Source organism: Salvelinus sp. IW2-2015, linkage group LG28, assembly GCF_002910315.2.
Source record: "Salvelinus sp. IW2-2015 linkage group LG28, ASM291031v2, whole genome shotgun sequence".
Classification (NCBI taxonomy): domain Eukaryota; kingdom Metazoa; phylum Chordata; class Actinopteri; order Salmoniformes; family Salmonidae; genus Salvelinus; species Salvelinus sp. IW2-2015.
This window is the reverse complement of record NC_036868.1, coordinates 12471187-12495361: the sequence shown is the minus strand read 5'-3', so window position 1 is coordinate 12495361 and position 24175 is coordinate 12471187. Positions and strand designations below refer to the sequence as shown.

Below are 24175 nucleotides of genomic sequence, written 5' to 3'. Positions count from 1 at the left end.
CTATCTTACTTATTCAAACTACATACATTTCTACAACAAAATGACCACAACTTTATTGGAAGTGCAGACTTTGGGAACAAAGGAGGTTCTTCAGAGTGATTCTTCTGAACATTGTACTGCACAGCGTGTTCCAAGAACCATTTCATACATCTTACTGGGCATGATGTTTTCTGAAATGTGTCCTGGTTCATAGAAGGCTGCAGTAGGTCTAACTCATAGACTGTTCTCTCTGCTACTGCAGGGCAAGCGGTACAGCAAGTCTGGAACCAACAGGACCCTGAATAGCTTTTATCCCCAAGCCATAAGACTGATAAATAATTTTTTTCACATACGCTGCTGCTACTATCTGTTATCTAACCCGTAGCCTAGTCACTTTATCCTATATGTACATATCTACCTCCATTACCTCGTACCCCTGCACATCGACTCTGTGCTGGTACCTGTGTATATAGCCAAGTTATTGTTACTCATTGTGTATTTATTCCTTGTGTTATTATTTCCACATTTCTCTTCGTTTCTCTCTGCCTTGTTGGGGAGGGCCAATAAGCATTTCACTGTTATTCTACACCTGTAATTAATTGGAAGAACCCTATGGACTAGTACTACTGTAGACCTTAGCACTAAAATACAGCCACTAGTTATCCATGAGTACGCCGGTAGGTGTGGACTCCAAGCCAATAATCCTTTCAGCCCATTACATCAGCACATCATGGAACCATGCAACAACCAGGGGCCCATATCCAACTTTCATCATGTACAGAAATAGACAAATATAAAGACATCTAAGCCACCAGCAGGGCTTCCGTGCATCTTATTAAAACTAGAGGACTCTGCAATGCAGCAGAGCAGGAATGTACTGTTGCAGAAGTACCGTAAGTAGCCTGGCTTTGTTTGGGGGAAAGGGAGAGGAGGGGAGAGTAAGCCACAGAGACAGGGAGAGTCTGGAAGCTGGGGTAGAGTGGGTGGACAGTAGCTTGGTCTCAGCTCCGGACCAACTTCTTTGTCATTCCTTGTCATGCCTTTATATAGAGAAATACAGTTGTCGTGGTAACATACACCACAGAGGACTGAGCAGTCGGTTAAACTAAAGCACATTGATCTGCCACCAGATGAGGACAGAGGACCTGTCTGATGGTGACAGGTCAGGGCAGTCCTCCAGTACAGGCAGCAAAGTACTGCTCCTGGCCAACACAGAACCTGTGTAATGTCCCGTCACATCAATCTCAATGATTGATGACCAGAAAAACAGAGTCCAAAGAACCTCTGCCAAAAAAAAAGAGCATTGCAGAGAAGGATTCTGACTGTCCTGTACCCTGACAGTGACAGAGATGCTATGGAGGAGCCAGCCAGGCAGGGCAGTGACAGAGATGCTATGGAGGAGGAGCCAGCCAGGCAGGGCAGTGACAGAGATGCTATGGAGGAGGAGCCAGCCAGGCAGGGCAGTGACAGAGATGCTATGGAGGAGGACCAAGCCAGGCAGGGCAGTGACAGAGATGCTATGGAGGAGGAGCCAGCCAGGCAGGGCAGTGACAGAGATGCTATGGAGGAGGAGCCAGGCAGGCAGGGCAGATGACAGAGATGCTATGGAGGAGGAGCCAGCCAGGCAGGGCAGTGACAGAGATTGCTATGGAGGAGGAGCCAACCAGGCAGGGCAGTGACAGAGCAGTCCTTCTGTCAGCCCTCCTCATGTCAAATTATTCATTAGTGCCATTCACATCACATCCCCCAGATGCACATGCCTAACGACCGCAATGTTGTCAAATATGTGAAAATGGCACTGGGAGACGCATTAAATGATCCATTATGATTTTTCCTTTGTCGAGTTATAAGGTCAATCAACTTAAAAGATTCAGCAATATTTTGAAAGCAACGTAGTTCAGAATGGAGGTCATTGCACTGGTTTACAAGTTGTACTGAAGTAGCCGACTTTGACTGATTTGTACTGAGACAAAGACCTGTTGTCATGCCCACCAGATTCCATTGGTGGGTTTTCAGTTCTATGGGTTCAGTTTCCGCTCACCTTGAGCCCGGGAAACCCTTAGGTCAGGGCGCTAATAGAGACACTGGCACGCGGCTAGTTGAGGTTCTGACAAAGTGGCTCCTTTGTTAGTGTGTGTCAGAGCAAATACCAGAGCAGCTGGAGGGCTGGAGAGGCTGGGGGTTGAGGAGTGGTTGCGTGGAGCCAGAGCAGTTGGAAGGGCTGGGAGGAGGCATGGGGTGAGAGGCTAGTGGTGTAGCCAGAGCAGCTGGAGTGGAGTGTAAGGAGGGGGTGTGACGACTGGGCGGAGAAGGCTGGGGTTGAGGAGTGATGTTGCCAGAGCAGCTGGAGGGCTGGGGGTTGAGGAGTGATGTAGCCAGAGCAGCTGGAGGGATGGGGGTTGAGGAGTGATGTTGCCAGAGCAGCTGGAGGGCTGGAGAGGCTGGGGGTTGAGGAGTGATGTTGCCAGAGCAAGTCATTCTGGTTGTGAGACAGCACATTCCACACAGGACCGGCTGCCACTCAAATCCCTTTCTCCAAGTCTCACACAACACTTCCTCCCCTAGCCGGCTGTGTGCAATAACCTGGTCTGGATGCGGTTATTCTAAACCAGACCTCCAGACCACTACCACAGCCCTCTACAGGCAGTCTGGAAGGCGTGATGGCTCAAAGTGAAGAAGACACGAGTCTAACAACCTGGAAAAGGCATTCAGTATGTTAACACTGACTACCATCTCTGACAGCCTGATGATGCTGCCATGTACAGTAGTTGATAGTAACTGATATGATAGTGGGCCACCAGGGAGCAACCACAAAGAGAAAACACCACGTAGTGGTGACCGGACTGGTGGCCGGGAGGATATGTTCAGGACAAAGGCAGGAAAAATAAAGGAGAAGATTTGGCTTTTGCAAGTTTGGGAGTGGCATTATATTTTTAAACGATGCCAATAAGCTTGTTATTGGAGCAAAAGCACCCCCAAAAAAATTCTGAAAGACTATACAGAGTTCTGAGGCCCAGCAGGCTTGAATACTTGATGAAATACCTGGGCCTTATTAAGAGTGATTTCAGATGTTATTTACTGTATGAAATCAAAGAGGGGCAAGGGCCCCACGCACACACACACACACGCACGCACACACACACACACGCACGCACGCACCCACCCACGCACGCACGCACGCACACATTCTAACAACTGTTATTCATGACACAATAAAAGAAGGGAGGTTGGAAGGGCAAGGTCTGTGTTTTCCACCCTTATATAGGTAGGGAGGTAGTAACTGAAAAGCCTCATGTTTTCACAGGAGTCTAGTTAAACTCCAGACTGGGGTTTAATGCACCCAGAACACACTCATCTGGTTCTGATTTGCATTACGGCAGAAGAGGAAAAAGGCTAAGAGAGAAGATTGGAGAGGACAAGACAGAGGGAGTGAAACACCGGAGAGCCGAGCGGAGCAAAAGACAGAAACGCAGCCGCCTTCCGACGCAGAAAAGACAGAGACAGGAGAGAGGAGAGGAGAAAGAAAGCAGAGATAGAACGCGGGAGAGAAAGACAGAGAAATAGGACGAGATAGGAGACAAGAATGGAGAGAGGGGAGAGGAAAGACAGAGGAGAGAAAGACAAGAGAGAGAGACGACGAGAGGAGAGAAAGAGAGAGAGAGGAGAGGAAAGACAGAGACAGAGACGAGGAAGAGAAGACAGAGCAGATGGAGAAAAGACAACAGAGAGGGAGAGAAGACAAGACAGAGAGATGGAGAGAAAACAGAGAGAGAAGACAAGAGATTGGAGAGAAAGACAAGAGACAGAAAGAGGGAGAGAAAGACAGAGAGGAGAAAAAGACAAGAGAGAGACAGAAAGAGGAGAGAAAGACAGAGAGATTGGAAAAACAGAGAAGAGCAGAGAGAAGGAGGCAAGACAGAGAGATTGGAGAGAAAGACAGAGACAGAGAGAGGAGAGAAAACAGAGAGATTGAGAGAAAACAGAGAAGAAGGGGAGAGAAGATGGATAGAGAAAGACAGAGACAGAGAGGAAAAAGGACTGAGAGATGGAGAGAATACAGAGACAGAAGAGAGAGAAAGACAGAAGATTGGAAGAAAGACAAGAGATGGAGAAAAGACAAGAAGAAGAAAGGAGAGAAAGACAGAGACAGAGACAGAGAGAGGAGAGAAAAGACAGAGATTGGAGAAAAGACAGAGACAGAGAGAGGGAGAGAAAGACAAGAGATTGGAGAGAAAGACAGAACAGAGAGAGAGAGAAAGAGAGAGATTGGAGTGAAAAGACAGAGAGAAAGAGAGATTGGAGAGAAGACAGAGACAGAGAGATTGGAGAGAAAGACAGAGAGGGAGAGAGGGAGAGAGACAGACAGACAGACAGACAGACACAGAGTGCGCTGCAGTGGATTTGCTGCAGCATTCACGCAAAAATATAGCGCTGTGCAGTACTGTACTGAGACAGAGACAGAGAGAGACGAAAGTGATGGGGAACTAGGCCTGTAGAAGCCTGGGACTGGTAGTATTCAGCTCCCCCCCCACCCCCCACAACTCACAGATTTGGGAGAGCTTCCTTACAGTGCTCCTGCTTCTAACAATCACACCCAGCCATGGTGTCCCAGATCCCGGTCCCTGTACACACAGCCATGGTGTCCCAGATCCCGGTCCTGTACACACAGCCATGGGGTATGGTGCGACATGCACAGTGATATGGGCTGCCTACATGGCGATTGCTGGTGTTACAGCTGAGGTATGGTGCTGCACAGTGTGGCACTAGGTGGCTTACAGTGAGTATGGTGGCGTACAGTAGGGTATGGTGGTTGACAGTGGGGTATGGTGGCTGTACAGTGAGGTATGGTGGCTGACGTGGGTATGGGGCTCAGTGGTATGTGCTGTACAGTGAGGCGTCATGGATGCTGGACAGTGGGTATGGTGGCTGTAAGTGGATGGTGGCTGGACAGTGGGGTATGTGCTGTAACAGTGGGTATGTGCTGTACAGTGGGTAATGCTGGCTGCACAGTGGGGTTATGGTGGCTACAGTGGGGTATGGTGCTTACATGGTATGTGCTGCCAGTGGTATGGTGGCTGTACAGTGGGGTATGGTGCTGTACAGTGGGTATGGGGCGTACAGGGGTATGGTAGCTGCCACAGGGGGGCTATGCTACAATATACTCACCAGGGGGACTTACAGTTGATGGTAGCTGTACAGTGGGATTATAAACAGGCTGTTACAGTGGGGTTAATAAGGTGGCTGACAGTGGGTATGGGTGGCTGTACAGTGGTATGTGACGTACATGTGGTCAATGGCTAGTAAGATGGAGAATGTACTAACATGTATCTTGCCAACAGTGGTCTATTGGCTGTACGGGTGATTGGGACAGTGGTATGTGGCTCAGCACTGTGTATGGAAATGGGTACAGAATAATGGCTCGTAAATGTAGTGCTACAGTGGATACTGCAAGATGTCCCCAATCAGTAGCGCAGTTAGTGCTGAAGGGTTAGTGGACAGGTGGGGTATGGTGGCTTACCAGCAGGGTTATGGTAGGCTGTCACAGTGTTGTATAGGGCTCGTACAGTGGGGTATGGTGGCTGCACATGGTATGTGCGCTAGTGAACAGTGCGGTCATGTACTGTACAGGGGGTATGTAGCGCTCTGCACCCAGCAGGTATGGTGCTGGTACAGGGGTAAGTAAGCGTGCACACCAAAGTCGTTGTCTCATGTTTGAAACTCTAACATGTCCACGGGTACTGTGCTAATAGTGCGGCTAGGCTACAGGGGGATGGTGGCGCGGGATATGTGGCTGTACATTGGGTATGGTCTGTACCAGTGGTATGGTGGCTGTACAGTGGGGTATGGGCTGTACATCGGGTATGGGCTGTACAGTGGGGTATGGTGGTTACACTGTAAACAGTGTGGACTGGCTTACAGTGGGTAGGGTGCTTACAGTCGTCCCAAGCATCAGCCTGCCAACGTACTACACACATTCCATAATTCAACAGATACAGTTCTGTGTTCATTTTCGAGACGAAATCACTTGGCCGGGAGAAGAAATCAGCTGTATTTAAATAAACAGTATTTACCGAAAACCCAGTTACATAACAGGATAAAGCATCTAGGCCAGGCTGGGCTGCAACACCCAAAAAGGGGAATAGTGGATCAGGGTGATCTCTGTTAGCCGGACCAGAAACAGAACAGGGCTTGGCTGGATCACATGGTCACAGCATTCCTCAGGCCTAACAGTATTTAGTCCAAATTAGACTGAGGAGAGATGAGTCCTTCTTAAATCACACGCCAGAATCTTGAACAGCGTCCAAGCGTGCGGCCCAACACCCAATGAGTCAAAATCATGAAGCTAATCCCTGATGGTATCCTCAGTACAGGACAGGCCAGGACAGTGAGTCCAGGTGTGGATAACAATGAGACAAAAATGCACAACTAATATAACAGTTGGGTGGTGATGGTGATGATGAAGAGTATTCTGAAAGAGAAGGTTGCATCATCATCACTGTAAATAGAACCCTGCTGTAGCTTCATGTTGTGTTCCACCAGCCAGGCCCTGTTGAGCAACCACACACGTCTATTAGCCAATCAACAGCTCTGTGCTGTCGTGTCCTGGCCGTGTGTGTGTGTGTGCTGTGTGTGTCGTGTGTGTGTGTGTCGTTGTGTGTGTTTGATTGTGCTGTGGTGTGTCATGTGTCGTGTTGTGTGTGGTGGAGCATGGTTCGTGTGATGAATGTAACGAGAGAATAAGTGCTGTAAAAGTGGCCAACTGAATAATACACGACAACGAACCGTAACATGAGTGAAAGATGGTAAGTGTGGTAGCCAATTTGTGCATACAGTATAGAGTTAAGAGTGTGTGTGTGTGTAAGAGGATATGTGTAAGTGGATAGAGTACAGTATAGAGTTAAGAGTGTGTGTGTACTGTATGTGTCAGACAAAATGCTAACATGACTGGACATGTATTTCTCCCATTTTACAGACAGCCATGCTCCCTGAAAGGTGTGGTCCACATTTAGCACGTATTTAGCCACAGCTATCTGGTTTCACGACACCGGGATGGTACCGCAGCGCTGGCGCCAAGGAGACGGGTCACCGGGGAAGGACACACGACTCAGGAGCTCTGGACGTTGCATTCTCGTAACCAAGGGCCCGGCCAGGGGCCAAGAAGGAGGTTCCTATAAAAACACAGTTGTTTTTACAGATGGGGTCCGACAGGGGCCAGAGTGGGGGGAACCGGAGAGGGGCGAGGGTGCTATATTGGCCTGTTGCTTGGCGTACTGCGGAGGGAGAGATAGGATGTTTTGATTCAGGTTTAATTTGGGATGAGTAAACATCCTATGGTCCAGCCACTCAGGGATGTGATGTAAGGAAGGACCCCTGGGTTAAGGTAGGTAGCCTCTGTCCTGCCGGTCACAAACACAGGAAGAATAAGGTGACTGGACAGCCACATGGTAGGCTTAAAATGTCATCAGTCACACACACCATGTGTCATCATATGACGCAGGATTTGTTTACACCTTTGAGTAATACTCCCTTATCAACAGCAGTACCATGGACAGCTCGCTGTTCCAACACCTTTCAGTTCTTCTGATCCAAACACGCTTTCATGTCAGTCAACATCATCATTCATCAGACTTTTGATGTTTGTTTACAGACCAGCTCACAATGATGTCATTCAATCTGCAATGACAGCCATGTGGTTTATAACTCAACATCATGAATGTAATTCAAAGCACAGCAATCTAATCTATTTATGTAGTGAGAGGGAATCCAAAAAAGGGAAAGCAGTAGCGTTGACTTCCTGGCAGCTCCTTGTGACATAACATGCCTGTCCTGCTAGCTGTCATCTGAGCAGCACTGGAAATCTCTCTCCACTGGTGTTCCATCACCACAGACAGCACTTAGCTAACCCCGCCAACTTGCTCATGTCCTGGACTTAACGGCAGGCTTCATGGAAGAGATGTGCTGACGTAAGCAGAGAGAGGTAGATAGGACGCGAGCTAGGCAGACAGGGAGACAGAGGCACGGGCACCAGCTGAAATATGAGTCAGCACATAGGACAGAAGAGGAGAGGGGAGAGGGTAGGAGGGATGTGCTATCTAAGCATTGGTTAAAGAGGATCAAAGTTTAGTGCCCATACACAGAGATGTGAGCTAGTGATATGGCTGTTGATCTCAACTCTAAATAGCCTACCAGTTATGCATTGCGCCCATCAACAATAACAATCTCTCGACTAATTCTTAGTGACAAGAAGAGAGCAGCGGTGTCGATCCGGTGCTTTTAAAGGGGTTGCATAAGACCTTTAGTGGCCGAGCAGCAGCTTTGATGCGGTGTATGCCCAGTCTTTGTTTATGTAATAGTACTCCAACACAAAGTTCATGTAAGAATCCTCAGGCACAACCAGCAACGTGTAACAAGTGTGTGCAGTATACTGTAATTCTGCACAGTATGTGTGTACAGATGTAGGATCTTCATTTGATCACCCTGTCGCAGGAGAACTTTCCTGCACTGCAGGAAATGTTAAACTTGTAGTGTATGTAAGTTTAAAAGGCTTCTGAAGTTTCCACTTGAAAATTTGAGACTTGACTTTCCCGTATGAAAAATGTACCAATGCCCACAAAAATGTCCATTATTTATAATCCACATTTCCTTGTTGCTGCAGGATTATTTTCCTGCTGTAGCAAACTGTCTCAAATTAAAATCCTACATGCATGTGCCCAGATAGCAGTGTGTCCGCATGGCTGGATCACGGCACCACTAGTCAATAGTCCCGCCCAGGCGAGCGCTGTGTGTGTGTCTGTGTGTTTGTGCACCTGCACACGAGGGGACAGATGGTCCTATGGCCCAGTGTGTGTGTTTATATGTCCCTCTGTAATCTCCCAGAGGGGGTTAATGGAGGCCTCTTGACGGAGGGACACTGTGGGAGAGACAGGCTAGCTGGATGGATGGAGCTACATCCTCTCTCTCTCAATCTCTCTCAGCAGCCTAACCAACCTGAAGCACAAACACAGGGCTCAGCAGTCAGCATATCCTTCATGGAAACGGTTGACTAGATAAAACAAGCCTGAACAGGAGAGGAGGCTGGCTGGCTGGCTGGCTGGCTGGCTGGCTGGCTGCGTGACGCTGAAGAGAAGTGCTGAGCCATCAGGTCTGTCAGAGCTGAGTGATGGACTTCATAAAGACAGAGGAGACAAATGACTGGACTCTGCTCTCCAACAATTCCCTGTCATTCCTAGAACGCCATGCACCAAGCCGATCCATCGATTACCTCAGTTGAGCTTAGTCAGATCTACCACTGTGTTCTCTCCTTCCTGTAGCGATTCACATCCTTCTGTCAGCAGCCCACAGGAACGCAAACCCAGCAGCACATTGCAGGCCATCAATATGCATTTCACCGGACTGGAGTATCAGTGCACATGGATCTGTAGTCTAACTACAGCCTTGCTGCTGTATCCTTCCCTTAACTCACTAAACACACATTTTAATTAGAGCCCTGCCTTTAACACTAAGGGAACAAGTATTCCTGGTGTATACCATAGAGCCTGGGTGAGGACTGTAATACCCTGTTAGCTATGCAATAAACTCCTGCCATGTTCATGTTGCCTCTGTAATGAAGCAGGACTATTAGCACTCCCCTCATCCCTGCTTCTTTCATTCATTAAATCCAGGGTGTCTCACTTCATCTGTATGTGATGGCATAGGCATCAGCTTTAACCGAGAGAGAGAAATAGAGAGGCTATATGACCATACTCAGAGAGAGAGGAGGGGAGAGGGATCCATTTTCCTGCTGTGTAGCTAGTGACAAAAGGGGGAAAGGAGAGCAGAGAGGGAGAAGGGCAAAGTGGAGGTTTTGCCTACGTAAACAGAAAAAAGTCARACGGCGAAGATGGTGAGAGGTGATGCATGAGTTGACTGTCTCTGTGTGTATTCCTGAGGGTGGGAGCAGAGGGAAGGAAGACAGAAAGACAAGAGGGAAGCAGCCGGAGGGGAGGAGAGAGAGATGCACAAGAGGAAGAGAGATCCTGTGCCTGACTGTACCCGGACCCATAGGAATAATACACCAACAGAACATGCCTGGTTTCTGCTTCACCTCCAGGTAGTGTGTGTGTGTGTGTTTGTGTTTGTGCCAGCTCCACCTCCTACCCTGGGGGTTCTGAGTGACAGGTAGGGTGGGGTCATAACTTCATGTCCCCCAGAAAGGCCCTGAAGCTGGGGCAGATTGATGAATGAAAGACCCCTGCCCCCCCATCATACACTGGGTTGTAAAGTGCACCCACCACAACAGCTATCAAACCCATCATAGCTTACATCATTTGTGACCCGTTTCAAGAAGCTAGCCGTATGTCGCACGTTATGAGAATGCAATTTATATGTTTTTTTGGGCAGAAATGCCTTCTGGAACATGTGAACTTTCATGTGTCTTAATAACAAACTTGTATGCCATCTGTAAATACGAATACAATTGTTAAATTATGAGAATAGTTGCTTTAATCATGGAAAAAGACAGGAACCTTCCCACTAGCCATGAYTGGCTGAGATAATGGATGGGCTGGACATGCTGAGAGAAGAGTTTGGATTGGTCTGCCATGTAGCAGGCTTCTGTCTATAACATGAGCTGCTCAGTATGTGTAGATAATCATTGCTACTGTGGCTTTTTGAAAGATATAACRTTWGCCATRGAGAACTGCAAAAGTGTTGCTACTGCTCTCAACAACAATGCTGCCYKGAATTTAGCAGGCGCTATCAACAAAGATCAGTGGGAAAAAGTTGTAAAGGACTACTTCCTGCACACGGTCAGTGTGAACCGGAGTGACTTGACACAACGGACCAAACAAGCTGTAGCTAGCTACAAATCAAACGGAAAAGACACGCTGCCGTGAAGCATTCAYCCATGTATACAGGTAAGAGTCTAGCTACATTTTCAGTTTTATACATTTCTAATTGTTACAGAAAAYCATTTTCATTGCAAGTTAAAGTGTACTTTTAGATATCTAGCAAACGTTGCATRTRTGATCTGTGTAGTAATATTATCTGTACAGTGAATTCAGAAAGTATTCACACCCCTTGAATTTTCCCACATTTTGCTATGTTACAGCCTTATTATAAAATGGATTWWAAAAAATWWAAAAATCCTCAGCAAACTACACACAATACCCTATAATGACTAAGCAGAAAAGGTTTTAAARAATGTTTGCAAAATTATAAAAAATAAAACCTTATTTATATAAGTATTCAGACCCTTTGCTATGAGACTCGAAATTGAGCCCAGGTGCATCCTGTTTCCATTGATCATCCTTGAGATGTTTCTACAACTTGATTGGAGTTCACCTGTGGTAAATTCAATTGATTGGACATGATTTGAAAAGGCACACACCTGTCAATATAAGGTCCCACAGTTGACATTGCATGTCAGAGCAAAAAACAAGCCATGAAGTTGAAGGAATTGTGCTTAGAGCACCCAGCTGTGGGGATGTTTTTCAGCGGCAACAACAGGGAGACTAGTCAGGATTGAGGTAAAGATGAACGGAGCAAAGTACAGAGAGATCCTTGATAAAAACCTGCTCCAGGGCTCTAAGGACCTCAGACTGGGGCGAAGGTTCACCTTCTAAGCACACAGCCAAGACAACGCAGGAGTGTCTTCACCACAGCCAGAGCCCGGACTTAAACCTGATCGAACATCTCTGGAGAGACCTGAAAATAGCTGCGCAGCAACGCTCGCAGTCCAACCTGACAGAGCTTGAGAGGATCTGCAGAGAAGAATGGGAGAAACTCCCCAAATACAGGTGTGCCAAGCTTGTAGTGTCATACCCAAGAAGACTCGAGGCTGTAATCGTAGCCAAAGGTGTAAAAACAAAGTACTGAGTAAAAGGTCTAAATACTTATGTAAATACACAAATATGCAAGTAACCATTTCACTGTACCGTTTATACCTTCTGTATCCTGTGCATATGACAAATAAACATTGATTTTATTTGATATAGTGTGAAGAACAACATGACCTGCACCAAAGTCAAATTAGGATATAGGCCAACTACTACTTTCACCACTTTTAGTCTTGAAATCTTTGGTTGTTTACTACACTACCTTACTCACTCTGTTTAACACATGGCCTCACATGTGAATCCTTAAAGAAATGGGTGGAGTTTAAGAGGGTGTGAACGATGCTGAATAGGTGTAGATAAACAAGAGATCTACAGTAGGTGTGCCTAAAACATTCAATGTCCATTTTCTCAAAAGTAGGGTTACAAGTTTATCAACTTTCAAAACAGAATTACCTTCCCATTGTTCCTCAACTGCAGTGTATGATATACCATTTTGTAGCTCTGAGTCTCTACTTTAATCTAATGTAAAAAACATAATTTCAAATGTTGCTACATGAAACAGAATTGAGGCAGTCGGTCACAATTATTTTTGTTAGCCTACAGCAAAGGGAAGATGCCATACTGACACCAGAAATGACTCATCACTAGGCTAAACCCTACAATCTCAGAGCAAGGCTGTTGCTGAAAAACCTTGAGAAAGCTCAGAATAAACAACTTTCTGGGTATTTAGAAAGGAGGAGATTAGTGGAGTGACCACATTCAGAGCCCCCGTTCATTTTCAGAAGGATACAATTTTTTGTCCACGAGGTCTTTGGTTCTGTTGAATTACGTCAGTTGGAGACAATTTAGATTTGAGAAATGGTTCATTCATAGACTGAGACCGGCAAAGCTTGTTTATCTCTGTCATTTGAGACGTGAAAACTTTCAWGAGCATTATATACAGTTGAAGTCGGAAGTTTACATACACCGTAGCCAAATCCATTTAAACTCAGTTTTTCACAATTCCTGACATTTAATCCTAGTAAAAATCCCCTATCTTAGGTCAGTTAGGATCACCACTTTATTTTAAGAATGTGAAATAACAGAATAATAGTAGAGAGAATKATTTATTTCCGCTTTTATTTCTTTCATCACATTCCCAGTGGGTCAGAGGTTTACATACACTCAATTAGTATTTGGTAGAATTGCCTTTAAATTGTTTAACTTGGGTCAAACGTTTCGGGTAGCCTTCCACAAGCTTCCCACAATAAGTTGGGTGAATGTTGGCCCATTCCTCCAAACAGAGCTGGTGTAACTGAGTCAGGTTTGTAGGCCTCCTTGCTCGCACATGCTTTTTCAGTTCTGCCCACAAATGTTCTATAGGATTGAGGTCAGGGCTTTGTGATGGCCACTCCAATACCTTGACTTTGTTGTCCTTATGCCATTTTGCCACAACTTTGGAAGTATGCTTGGGGYCATTGTTCATTTGGAAGACCAATTTGCGACCAAGCCTTAACTTCCTGACTGATGTCTTGAGATGTTGCTTCAATATATYCACATACTTTTCCTGCCTCATGATGCCATCTATTTTGTGAAGTGCACCAGTCCCTCCTGCAGCAAAGCACCCCCACAACATGATGCTGCCACCCCCGTGCTTCGCGGTTGGGATGATGTTCTTCGGCTTGCAAGCCTCCCCCTTTTTCCTCCAAACATAATGATGGTCATTATGGCCAAACAGTTCTATTTTTGTTTCATCAGACCAGATGAACATTTCTCCAAAAAGTATGATCTTTGTCCCCATGTGCAGTTGCAAACCGTAGTCTGGCTTTTTTATGGCGGTTGTGGAGCAGTGGCTTCTTCCTTGCTGAGCGGCCTTTCAGGTTATGTCGATATAGGACATATTTTACTGTGAATAGGTACTTTTGTACCTGTTTCTTCAAGCATCTTCACAAGGTCCTTTGCTGTAGTTCTGGGATTRATTTGCACTTTTCGCACCAAAGTACATTCATCTCTAGGAGACAGAACACGTCTCCTTCCTGAGCGGTATGACGGCTGCATGGTCCCATGGTGTTTATACTTGCGTACTATTGTTTGTACAGATGAACGTGGTACCTTCAGGCGTTTGGAAATTGCTCCCAAGGATAAACCAGACTTGTGGAGGTCTACAATTCTTTTTCTGAGGTCTTGGCTGATTTCTTTTGATTTTCCCGTGATGTCAAGCAAAGAGGCACTGGATTTGAAGGTAGGCCTCGAAATACATCCACAGGTACACTTCCAATTGACTCAAATGATGTCAATGAGCCTATCAGAAGCTTCTAAAGCCATGACATAATTTTCTGGACTTTTCCAAGCTGTTTAAAGGCACAGTCAACTTAGTGTATGTAAACCTCTGACCCACTGGAATTGTGATACAGTGAATTATAAGTGAAAAAATCTGTCTGTAATCAATTGTTGGAAAAATGACTTATGTCATGCACAAAGTAGATGTCCTAAGCGACTTGCCAAATATATAGTTTGTTAACTAGTTTGTTAATTTCTTGTTAACAAGAAATGTGTGGAGTGGTTAAAAAATGTATGTAACCTTCCGACTTCAACTGTAGTATTCATAAAAATAATATTCAACATTTCTTGAATTCTTTGAGAAGCCACATGGAGGACCTAAATCTTAGAAAGTGAAACAAGATGAGGGCGTGCATCTCGTGCGCTGAAAACCACCACGACTCTTTTTAGCCAACATGCAGAAGCATACTAACTAGGCCTAATACCGGGCCATTTGGCMTCCCAGTCCAAACCAAATACCAGCGCCATCTTTCCCACTTCATCTCCAGCTGGGTACTGGTAACCCTATTTTCAGAGTCTAGCTTTTGCAATAAAATGTTGTGCCTTTCTCCAAGCAATGTCACTGAAAGAGACCATGACGATGATGATGCCTATAAACCCCCAAAGCACTTCAGCCTAAAAAATGTCAAGACATTCTAAATTCATGTAGCCCGATAACGTCCTGCACAGAGATGTTTGGAGAAAATCTGATACCTTGCTCCCTGACTTTTTCCCCTTAGTCTTCTACACTTAACAAAAATATAAAGGCAACATGCAACAATTTCAATGATTTTACTGAGTTACAGTTCATATAAGGAAATCAGTCAATTGAAGTAAATTCATTAGGCCCTAATCTATGTATTTCACATGACTGGGAATACGGATATGCATCTGTTGGTCACAGAAACCAGTCAGTATCTGGTGTGACCACCATTTGCCTCATGCAGCGCAACACATCTCCTTCGCATAGAGTTGATCAGGCTGTTGATTGTGCCCTGTGGAATTTTGTTCCACTCCTCTTCAATGGCTGTGAAAAATTGCTAGATATTGGTGGGAACTGGAATATGCTGTCGTACACGTCGATCCAGAGCATCCCAAACATGCTCAATGGGTGACATGTCTGGTGAGTATGCAGGCCATGTAAGAACTGGGACATTTTCAACTTCCAGGAATTGTGTACAGATCCTTGCGATATGGGGCCGTGCATTATCATGCTGAAACATGGGGTGATGGCGTTGGATGAATGGCATGACAATGGGCCTCAGGTTCTCGTCACTGTATCTCTGTGCATTAAAATTGCCATTGTTAAAATGCAATTGTGTTCATTGTCCGTAGCTTATGCCTGCCCATACCATAACCACACCGCCACCATGGGGCACTCTGTACGGCCTCACAACACTGACATCAGCAAACCGCACGCCCACACGACGTCATACATGTGGTCTGCGGTTGTGAGGCCAGTTGGACACACTGCCAAATTCTCTAAAACGACGTTGGTTCATTTCTTATGGTAGAAATGAACATKAAATTATCTGCCAACAGCTCTGGTGGAAACTCCTGCAGTCAGCATTCCAATTGCACACTCCCTCAAAACTTGAGACATCTGTGGCATTGTGTTGTGTGACAAAACTGTACATTTTAGAGTGACCGTTTATTGTCCCGAGCAATAAACTGTGTAATGATCATGCTGTTGAATCAGTTTCTTGATTACCATACCTGTCAGGTGGATGGATTATCTTGGCAAAGGAGAAATGCTCACTAACAGGGATGTAAACAAATGTATGCACAAAATTGGAGCGAAATAAGCCTTTTGTGAGTATGGAAAGTTCATATGATCTTGTATTTCAGCTCATGAAACATGGGACCAACACTTTAAATGTTGCGTTCATGTTTTTGTTCAGTGTCTTATCAAACATTCAGCTGGACCCTAACCCAGCGAGTGTCCTGCTGCGATAGATTATTCTTCCTATGCATCCTTCCTCCTCAGAGGGGTATCATTTAACACAGTGAAAAGAAGGCTGTGTGTCTGGAGAAAAGACCTGCGACACGGGCGTCTGGTCTCTCATCCTGTCTGTCAGACGATTGGCTTTCCAGGCCGATCCTCTCTAAGGGAACACAGAATTAAGCTGGCATGGAGACTGGCACGGACACTTCCTGTGTGTCATCTCAGTCACATGTTCAAATCAGGGAATAATTCAGAAAAGATGTGACACTGAATGACAAGACAATCCGTTTAAAGAGGAATATGAAGTGTGTGTAATCCATTGAGAGATGCTAACCTGGTTGTGTCTCCACTCATCATAATCAGCTTTGCACACACTACAGTCTCCCAATTCAGGATTTCCCTCTAAACTCTTCAAAATGAATCAAATCTCAGATCGGTTCAGGATGGAAGAATAWCCTATTAGAAATGCATGGATGGCGTCTTTATCTACACGGGTGGCGAATTCACTGACTTCTCTTGAATGTTACCAAAATATCCACAGAAACAATGTAGCCTACATTAGCAGCAGTACCTTGAAACACTGTGTCACTGTGGAATTCCCTCATTGTTTTCAGTTAGCTAGAGAAACATTGACTGTAATATTTACTTGAGATGCATCCAGGGAATAAAGAGATGAAGAGCTGATTTGAAAGTGCACACAGTGGAGAATGGCCAAACTGACAGAGAAGTGCTAAGGGCTGCCAGAGAGAGAAAAGGGAAAGTTTAGTTTCCCAGCGAACCCTAAAGGAGGTGGGAGGAGCTGGGTGTTGGGTGAATATAATCAAGCCTTCTTTTAGAAGACAGTGTTTAGAGCCATCCCCTTCACACTGCTAGAAGGGAAAACAAACCATACACAACCAATCACAGACACACATTCCTCTTCCCCGCCACCCACACTAGCCTGTATAAGGGCGGTGATGATGGACAGTGTGTGTAGCAGGCATGGACTGACAGTCAGTCAGACAAGCTGCGTTCTGTCATTTCATCGCCTCTAGATTAGGGGGGTCCACTAATTACAAAGGGCAGCGCCGGAGGCTGCAGAAAGGCTCAACTACAAGTCTACTGACTAATCCATACATGAACTGGACCTCTTCCTGTCTGACACCCCCAGCCCTGTCAAGCTCCCCTAAACTACAGAACAGATTCAGAACAGTTGGGGGCCTCCGGTTTATTTCAGAAATCCTACTAATAACATGAGATTATGTACAAAGAGCAGTTTTACAAGAGCCATTAAATGAGGTGTTAATCAAGTTGGGATTACGTTCCTTGAAAGGGTCCAGTATTGGTGTAAGAGGGTTCTGTTTTGATGAAAGGATTATTTATGGGAAACAGTGTTTTGCGGTAACAGCACCATGTAAATAACAGAATGTAACAGAATGCTAACATGCACGGTGGAATAGCTAAATGGCGACTCCAGGTTGGCATGCAAGCTAGTACAGTATCTTATTGTCCTTCACAATGTTTGTTGGTTGATCTGAGTTACTGTTCCTTAAGGTGGTAATTTATGCATTCTCTCCTACAACCGCATATTTAGTCAGAAGAATAGGTGTTAATGCCAGCAGTGCAGAGATAGGAGCCAACAAACACCTATAACACATGACAATGTCTGTGCTCACTCACGTAGCCTGAAAGACAAAGGAAGACACAAACTATTCTAAACTCTACAGAGCCACTTTAACAACAGGTCTGTTCGATTCCCTCCAYGGTGGTACCATAACAGCAGTCCCAGACTGGAAAGCATTAGGGACACCTTTCCCTTTGTTAATGCTGATGTCCAAGTCATCGTTGGGTCACATGTGGTGCATAAAAACCACGTCGCCAAAGCCATCTCTCTGTGAAGACGAGGGAGGAAGATGGAGCTGGGTTCAGCAGCTGAACAATGATAAGACACTCACTCACACGCCGACAGGCAAATCAAATCCAATCAAATTAGAATTTGTCACGTGCGCCGAATACAATGGGTGTAGACTTTACTGTGAGATTCTTGCTTATGAGTTAAAAAATAATAAAAAGAAAAATAGTAACACAAGAGGAATAAAATACACAAGAATAAAGCTATATACAGGTAGTAGCAGTACCAGGTCAATGTGCAAGGTTACGAGGTATTTTAGGTAGATATATACATCAAGGCAGGGTAAAGTGACTAGAATAGATCAAAATAAGAGTAAAATAAAGAACGGAGTAGCAGCAGCATATGATTAGTGTAAAAGTGTGTGTGTATGTGGGTGTGTGTGCGTGTGTGTTGTGTCGGTATGCGTGTGTGTGTGTATATGTGGATGTGTGTGGGTTTTGTGTCAGAGTGTCAGTGTAGTGTGTGTGAGTGTGTATACAGTGTGTGTAGATGTATATATAGTCTTGTGAATGTGCATAGAGTCAGTGCAAGATAGGGTCAATGCAGATATTCCGGGTAACCATTTAATGAACTATTTATCAGTCTTATGGCTATTTAGAAGTCTTAAGGCTTTGGGGTAGAAGCTGTCTCGGAGCCTGTTGGTCCGGTCAGGAGCAGAGAGAACAGTCTATGGCTCGGGTGGTTGGAGTCTTTGGAAATTTCCCGGGCCTTCCTCTGACTGCCTGATATAGAGATCCTGGATGGCAGGGAGCTCGGCCCCCGTGATGTACTGGGCTGTCCACATCACCCTCTGTAGCACTTTGCGGTCGAGGGCGGTGCATTTGCCATACCAAGCAGTGATGCAGCCAGTCAAGATTCTCTCAATGGTGCAGCTATAGAAATGTTTGAGGATCCGAAGGCCCATGCCAAATCAGGCACTGAGCCCTGGTCCCAGTGGAGAAACTAACTAGCCCAATTCATCCATATCTAAGACAGAGGCCCCGAGAGAGTGAGCTATTGAGCAGAAGAGGCAGGGAAGAGCCAGGGGACAAAGGAACGCTGCTTATTTATTACACTATTAAAGCTAACCGCACTAGCTAGCTACTGTGTGTTCGCGCACTGCTACCGGAATGGCTGATATAYTAGCTAGCAGCTAGCATGCAGCCCTAACCTCACAGCGGGATTACCATATGAAAGCAGGGCTGATTGAAAAACAAATAACTCAAATCAAATCAAATGTTATTAGTCACATGCGCCGAATACAACAGGTGTAGACGTTAGAGTGAAATGCTTACTTACGAGCCTCTAACCAACAGTGCAGTTTAAAAAAAAATACAGATAAGAATAACAGATAAAAGTAACAAGTAACTAAAGAGCAGCAGTAAAAAATAACAATATATACAGGGGGGTGCCGGTACAGAGTCAATGTGCGGGGSCACCGGTTAGTTGAGGTAGTATGTACATGTAGGTAGAGTTATTAAAGTGACTACGCAAAGATGACAACAGAGTGTGTCATAGAGATTGCATCATCTGTGGATCTGTTGGGGCGGTATGCAAATTGGAGTGGGTCTAGGGTTTCTGGGAAGATGGTGTTGATGTGAGCCATGACCAGCCTTTCAAAGCACTTCGTGGCTACAAATACCCTTCTGCTTATGCATGAGTAGCCAGGGATTATAGGATCATGCTAATATTTAGGATGTGTCTATCTGCTATTAAGCCTAACCTTTACCAAATAGCCTAGCCTAAATACATGAGAGTGGATCCAATAACAGTAACGATTTGGCATACACAAAACAAGAATCTTGATAAGATTGCTGACTTTTTGAACTCCAAGTGGCTAGATTCTAATTTCCAAGACTAAACCAGTGGGAAATGTTATATTCTGGTACACAATTTCTAACCTTGCTAACTTGAGTGAAGGACAGTCCTTGCCAAGGCTTTGTGTGGCCTGCCCTGCCTCAACCCATCATTAGTGAGATGGGATAGGAGCAGCTGGTTTAGCGGCCGTGTTATGGACTAGAGGGTTGACAGGGGCAGGGATCTGGGGGCCCAGCCTAACACAATTACCCCCCTCACAGTCAAACATTAATGAGATGAGCCCCAACTGGCCGAGCGTGCCTGGGATGGTGCAAATCTACACTAAAACTAATTTTACCACTTAGGTCCCTCCTGGGAGGTGGAAACTAGGCTCGGATCAGCAAGAGATTTGCTCCAAAATGGCTCCAACCTCCTAGAAACTGGGATTCTAGACAGCTAATCTACATGGATGGTTGAGCCGCCTAAATGCATTAGACACCATTAAAAGCACAGAGGGAACTGGGGACAATGGTTCCAAAATTCCCTCCAAAATGTGAGCCTATCCTGGGCCTACCTTCTAAAGAAATGGAATTGGTCATACAAGGGCTTGCAAGAGTGGGGGACTATGAAGAATGGAACATAGACATGTGGAGCTAGAGACCTGACACCCACTATTGATACACAGGGTTGAGTGTTGAGTGTAAAGCCTTCGTGATGGAGGAAGTGCTGAGCACTTCATCAATACGTATGAAAGCTCTCTAGTATTAATGGCGTGCTCAGGAGAATGACAAGCATCCTTCCTGCATGTCTTGGGCCACATCTGTGTTTATTGCAGGCCCATAAGTCACTGGGCTCAGCTAMGGTTGCCTCTCCAAACCGCTGTCTTCTCCATGGTAACCTAACACCCCGATAATGGCCTGGGCTCGACCTGCATTACGTAAAGCACTCCATTGATCTCGATGTCTCCGCAGGGCAAAAATCAGAATCTGAGAGCCTGGTGGTGTACACACACAGCCTATAGTGACCTCGGGACTGTGGAGAAGGACGGTAGCTGGAACTGCAGCATGGAATCCTACTACACTGTCCATGTCACGCCACAAACAACTGCTGGATATCAGGAGGACCTTCACTTGGTCTTGACTAAGATGTTAACCCTTCATGGAGCAGTAAATCCTGGCTGAACATTTCGCCAGACATTCATTGGAGTCATTGGAGACGTCAACAGGAAACAGACTGTAGACATGAATAAAAATCACTCTGTTGAACCGATATGTTCTCCTCTCACCATCCCCCCACATTTCCACCAAAGCCCCCCAATCAAAAGCTTTACAGCCTGCTACTCCAACCGTCTGACGGGCCTGTTTAACCCAAAACCACTGTGGTGAAGTCATAAGACACCCCAGAGGTAATTATGAGGAGGCTTGGTGCTGTCATGGCCATGTATAATTAGAGAGTAGGGTCATGGGGCGGCATGGTTCCAAACTGGAGGAATTTCCTCCTTGTTCAAGGTCACAAGCGGAGGAGAGCTAATTTAGAAACGGGGAGATTCTATAGAAGGGCTCCTGGAAAACTGTGTCGTTCGTTACAGGTTGGTTGACTCAGAAAGACGATGCATCAAATATTTAGCTCAATGCAATATAACTGAAGAGCAAAGACAGCAAGAAGGCTATTCCATCAAATTTTCCGGATTGGATCGTTTTGTGGAAAACCTGGTCCCCCAGAGAGTTTGAGAGAGGGTTATCCGACACCCAACCGGATACAGAGATTACATCTAGGGACAGGAAGACACAACCATAACCGATATATCTTGCATACAAATGCAGGTCTCAAAAACACAATCAGGAAAGAGGGCGCACCATTACACCAATGTCCAATGTGCCTAGTAACTCACCAGACAGGGCCTTTCATCACAGTTCTCTTACATTACCCCAGTGTGAACACGTTCCATCTCTGCACTTATACTGGGAGGCATTGAATCATGGATGCAAATATCCAAGCCTGCCAGCGCTAATACTAGAACACACTAAATGTAATTCTAAACTTTTCAGGGCTCAGATGAGCGCATGTATGTGCAACCCTGAATACAGAACTAGCTACAGCTGACTTCATGCACCAATCAGATGGCTCCGAGCGGGCTGCTGTAGACACACAGCCTAGCATGCTGGCTGGGATGGATGACCTATATTTACATGAATATTATGTCTGGAGTTCTGAGGCTGGACAGAGTTCACTGGCCCCTTTCAGCTGAGCCTGTGTTTTGGCTACTAGGCTACACCCATGGGTCGATGGCATCGGTGTCTCTCCATCAGAGGTCACTGTTGTTGGGATATGGGACAGTAACCAGGGAAAAAGCAGTGACCTGGATGCAGCAATGTCCCCCAGCCGAAGGCCATCCATCCACTGTATCCTACCTCCTAATGAACCGGAATCAGGCCGAGAATAGTTACTAAAGGCACAACATTTAAACACACAAAAAGCAGGCTTGTTATATAAGTATGCGTTGCGATGATGACGTTGTTAACCCTATCAGTCCCGAGACCCAAGCAAAAATCGACTTTTCATTTATCTGCATGTTCAGCCCCTTATATTTAGCCTCACACCGAAGTGTTTTCTTTTCAGGACAACAAGGGTTACAAGTAGAACACAAAACAATGTGGCATAAATAGTTTCGCATTCAAGAGTTTTATTGACAAATGTCAACAGCAACAAAAGGTTCTGCCAAAGCAAAAACCGGATCAAAATTAATTCATATGAACGCTGTAAGTACAGAAATAGTTTGCTCACTGGGAAATGAATATCCAACTAGTCAGTGAAAACTGTGTGGAGTTTGTGACAGCAACTACAGTATGTGAGCTTATTACTGTATTATAGACACTATGTCCTGGGATTTACTGTGTAGAAGAACCCCTTTCCTTCTAATGACTAATGTAGCTGGTGAGTGTCACAGAGCTAAACATGTGCGTGTTCGTAAGAGTCCTAGCTTTCCATAGATCACTTTTAACAGTTTATAGCTCAAATCATTTGGACTCTAGAGACATTTTTGTAAAAAGGCCTGGCCCCGTGCACCTTGTCTCACAAGCACCCCTCTAGCTCAGCCCCCGTCTATCACGCAGACTAATGTATCTACGGATGCAGAAGAAATAGACCAATCCAATGGTGCAACCCATTAGTCTGTAGCTCAAACACACAATGTTTAAAAGGGGTGAGAAGTCCAAACCGCGCCAGGGTTACGGTGGGACTCATTGGGTTAAAAGGGGATGGAAATAGAGCCGTTTGTGTCAGAAGAAAACCAAGGGAGACAGAAAGAGCTGAGGAGTGCACAAGATAGCAATCTCTTGATAGGGGGTACTGAGGGGGTATACTGTCAGTACGTTTTGATTGGATTTGTGTAAAACCAGATTGTTCCGTCATATGGGGAGGAAGAGATGATAAGCCAATTGTAAACTGTAGGCTTGATGCAGTGATTATGCAGTGGCTCCCGGAATAGAATCCTCCCTTTGTGTGGATTACAGCCACAGTCTGCACAGAATATCTCCCCCAGAAGCCAAGTGTTTGGAGTAGAAACACCAACGTTGCATAAATACCACATTTGAACCGCAGCTATACATTGATATTAGAACAAGGAGATTAGTTGTGTAGAAAGACAGATTTACCAGAAGCTCAAATGCCAGCGCACTGATATGAGGTGGAAATGTGTACAATGCAGGAGATCCAGCAAACGGGGGGTTTAATAGCGAAAAGGTATCTTTCAAAATGTTGAGTCCAATGTCCTAACAAAACAAACAGGAAAAACAGAGAATTCAATCATCCCTTAATGGCTAGACCTTTGTTTTACATTAATCTTTTACAGGCACACAGAGCCCAGTGGATTAGCCACTTGAGCCTACAACGCGAACATAATCTATCCTTATCTTGCCTCTGTCCGTCTGTAGTTAGCCTAGCTACAGTATGTAGTCATGCTATAGGGTGGTCACAGTCTCCTCGTAATGTGGTGACGATAGCAGAGCTCCTGATCTATCCACTTAGACATTACAGCCATTGTCATGGCAGAGTCGCCCTAATTCTGATTCCAGCACTCTCTCTGCCTGTAACGATTCACATCCCCGGTTGTTACGGCATTCAGTAAGGAGGGTTTACGAGAATACACAAAGAAAACAATTCACTATTTGTGGTTTAAAATAGGCAGGATACAAGAGCCAGTACAGGTCATCCTGAAAGTCAAGTCGATGTTATGCCACGTTCTCCTAACACGTCAGCCAGCCTGGGAGAATGAAAGAGTAGCAGCAGAGATGGAAAAGTGAGAGGAGAACTGCGTCTGACCTTGTTTCTGGGCATCTGCGGTGCCTGATAGGCTCCGGAACTGAAGATATTGAGATCAATTAAAAGCAGAGCTGCTGCAATCAATGGGAGTCTGACAGGTCCGGTGCTCATCAGACGGCCGGGAGGGAGAGGGGCTCAGTATTAGTTAGC

At 45.5% G+C, this 24175-nt stretch overlaps 1 protein-coding gene across 2 annotated transcripts in view; it reads right to left on the bottom strand.

Moving 5' to 3' along the window:
* Positions 1-24175, bottom strand: part of LOC111954269 (centrosomal protein of 85 kDa-like) — an 82034-nt gene that overhangs the window by 43263 nt on the left and 14596 nt on the right. The window lies entirely within an intron of this gene.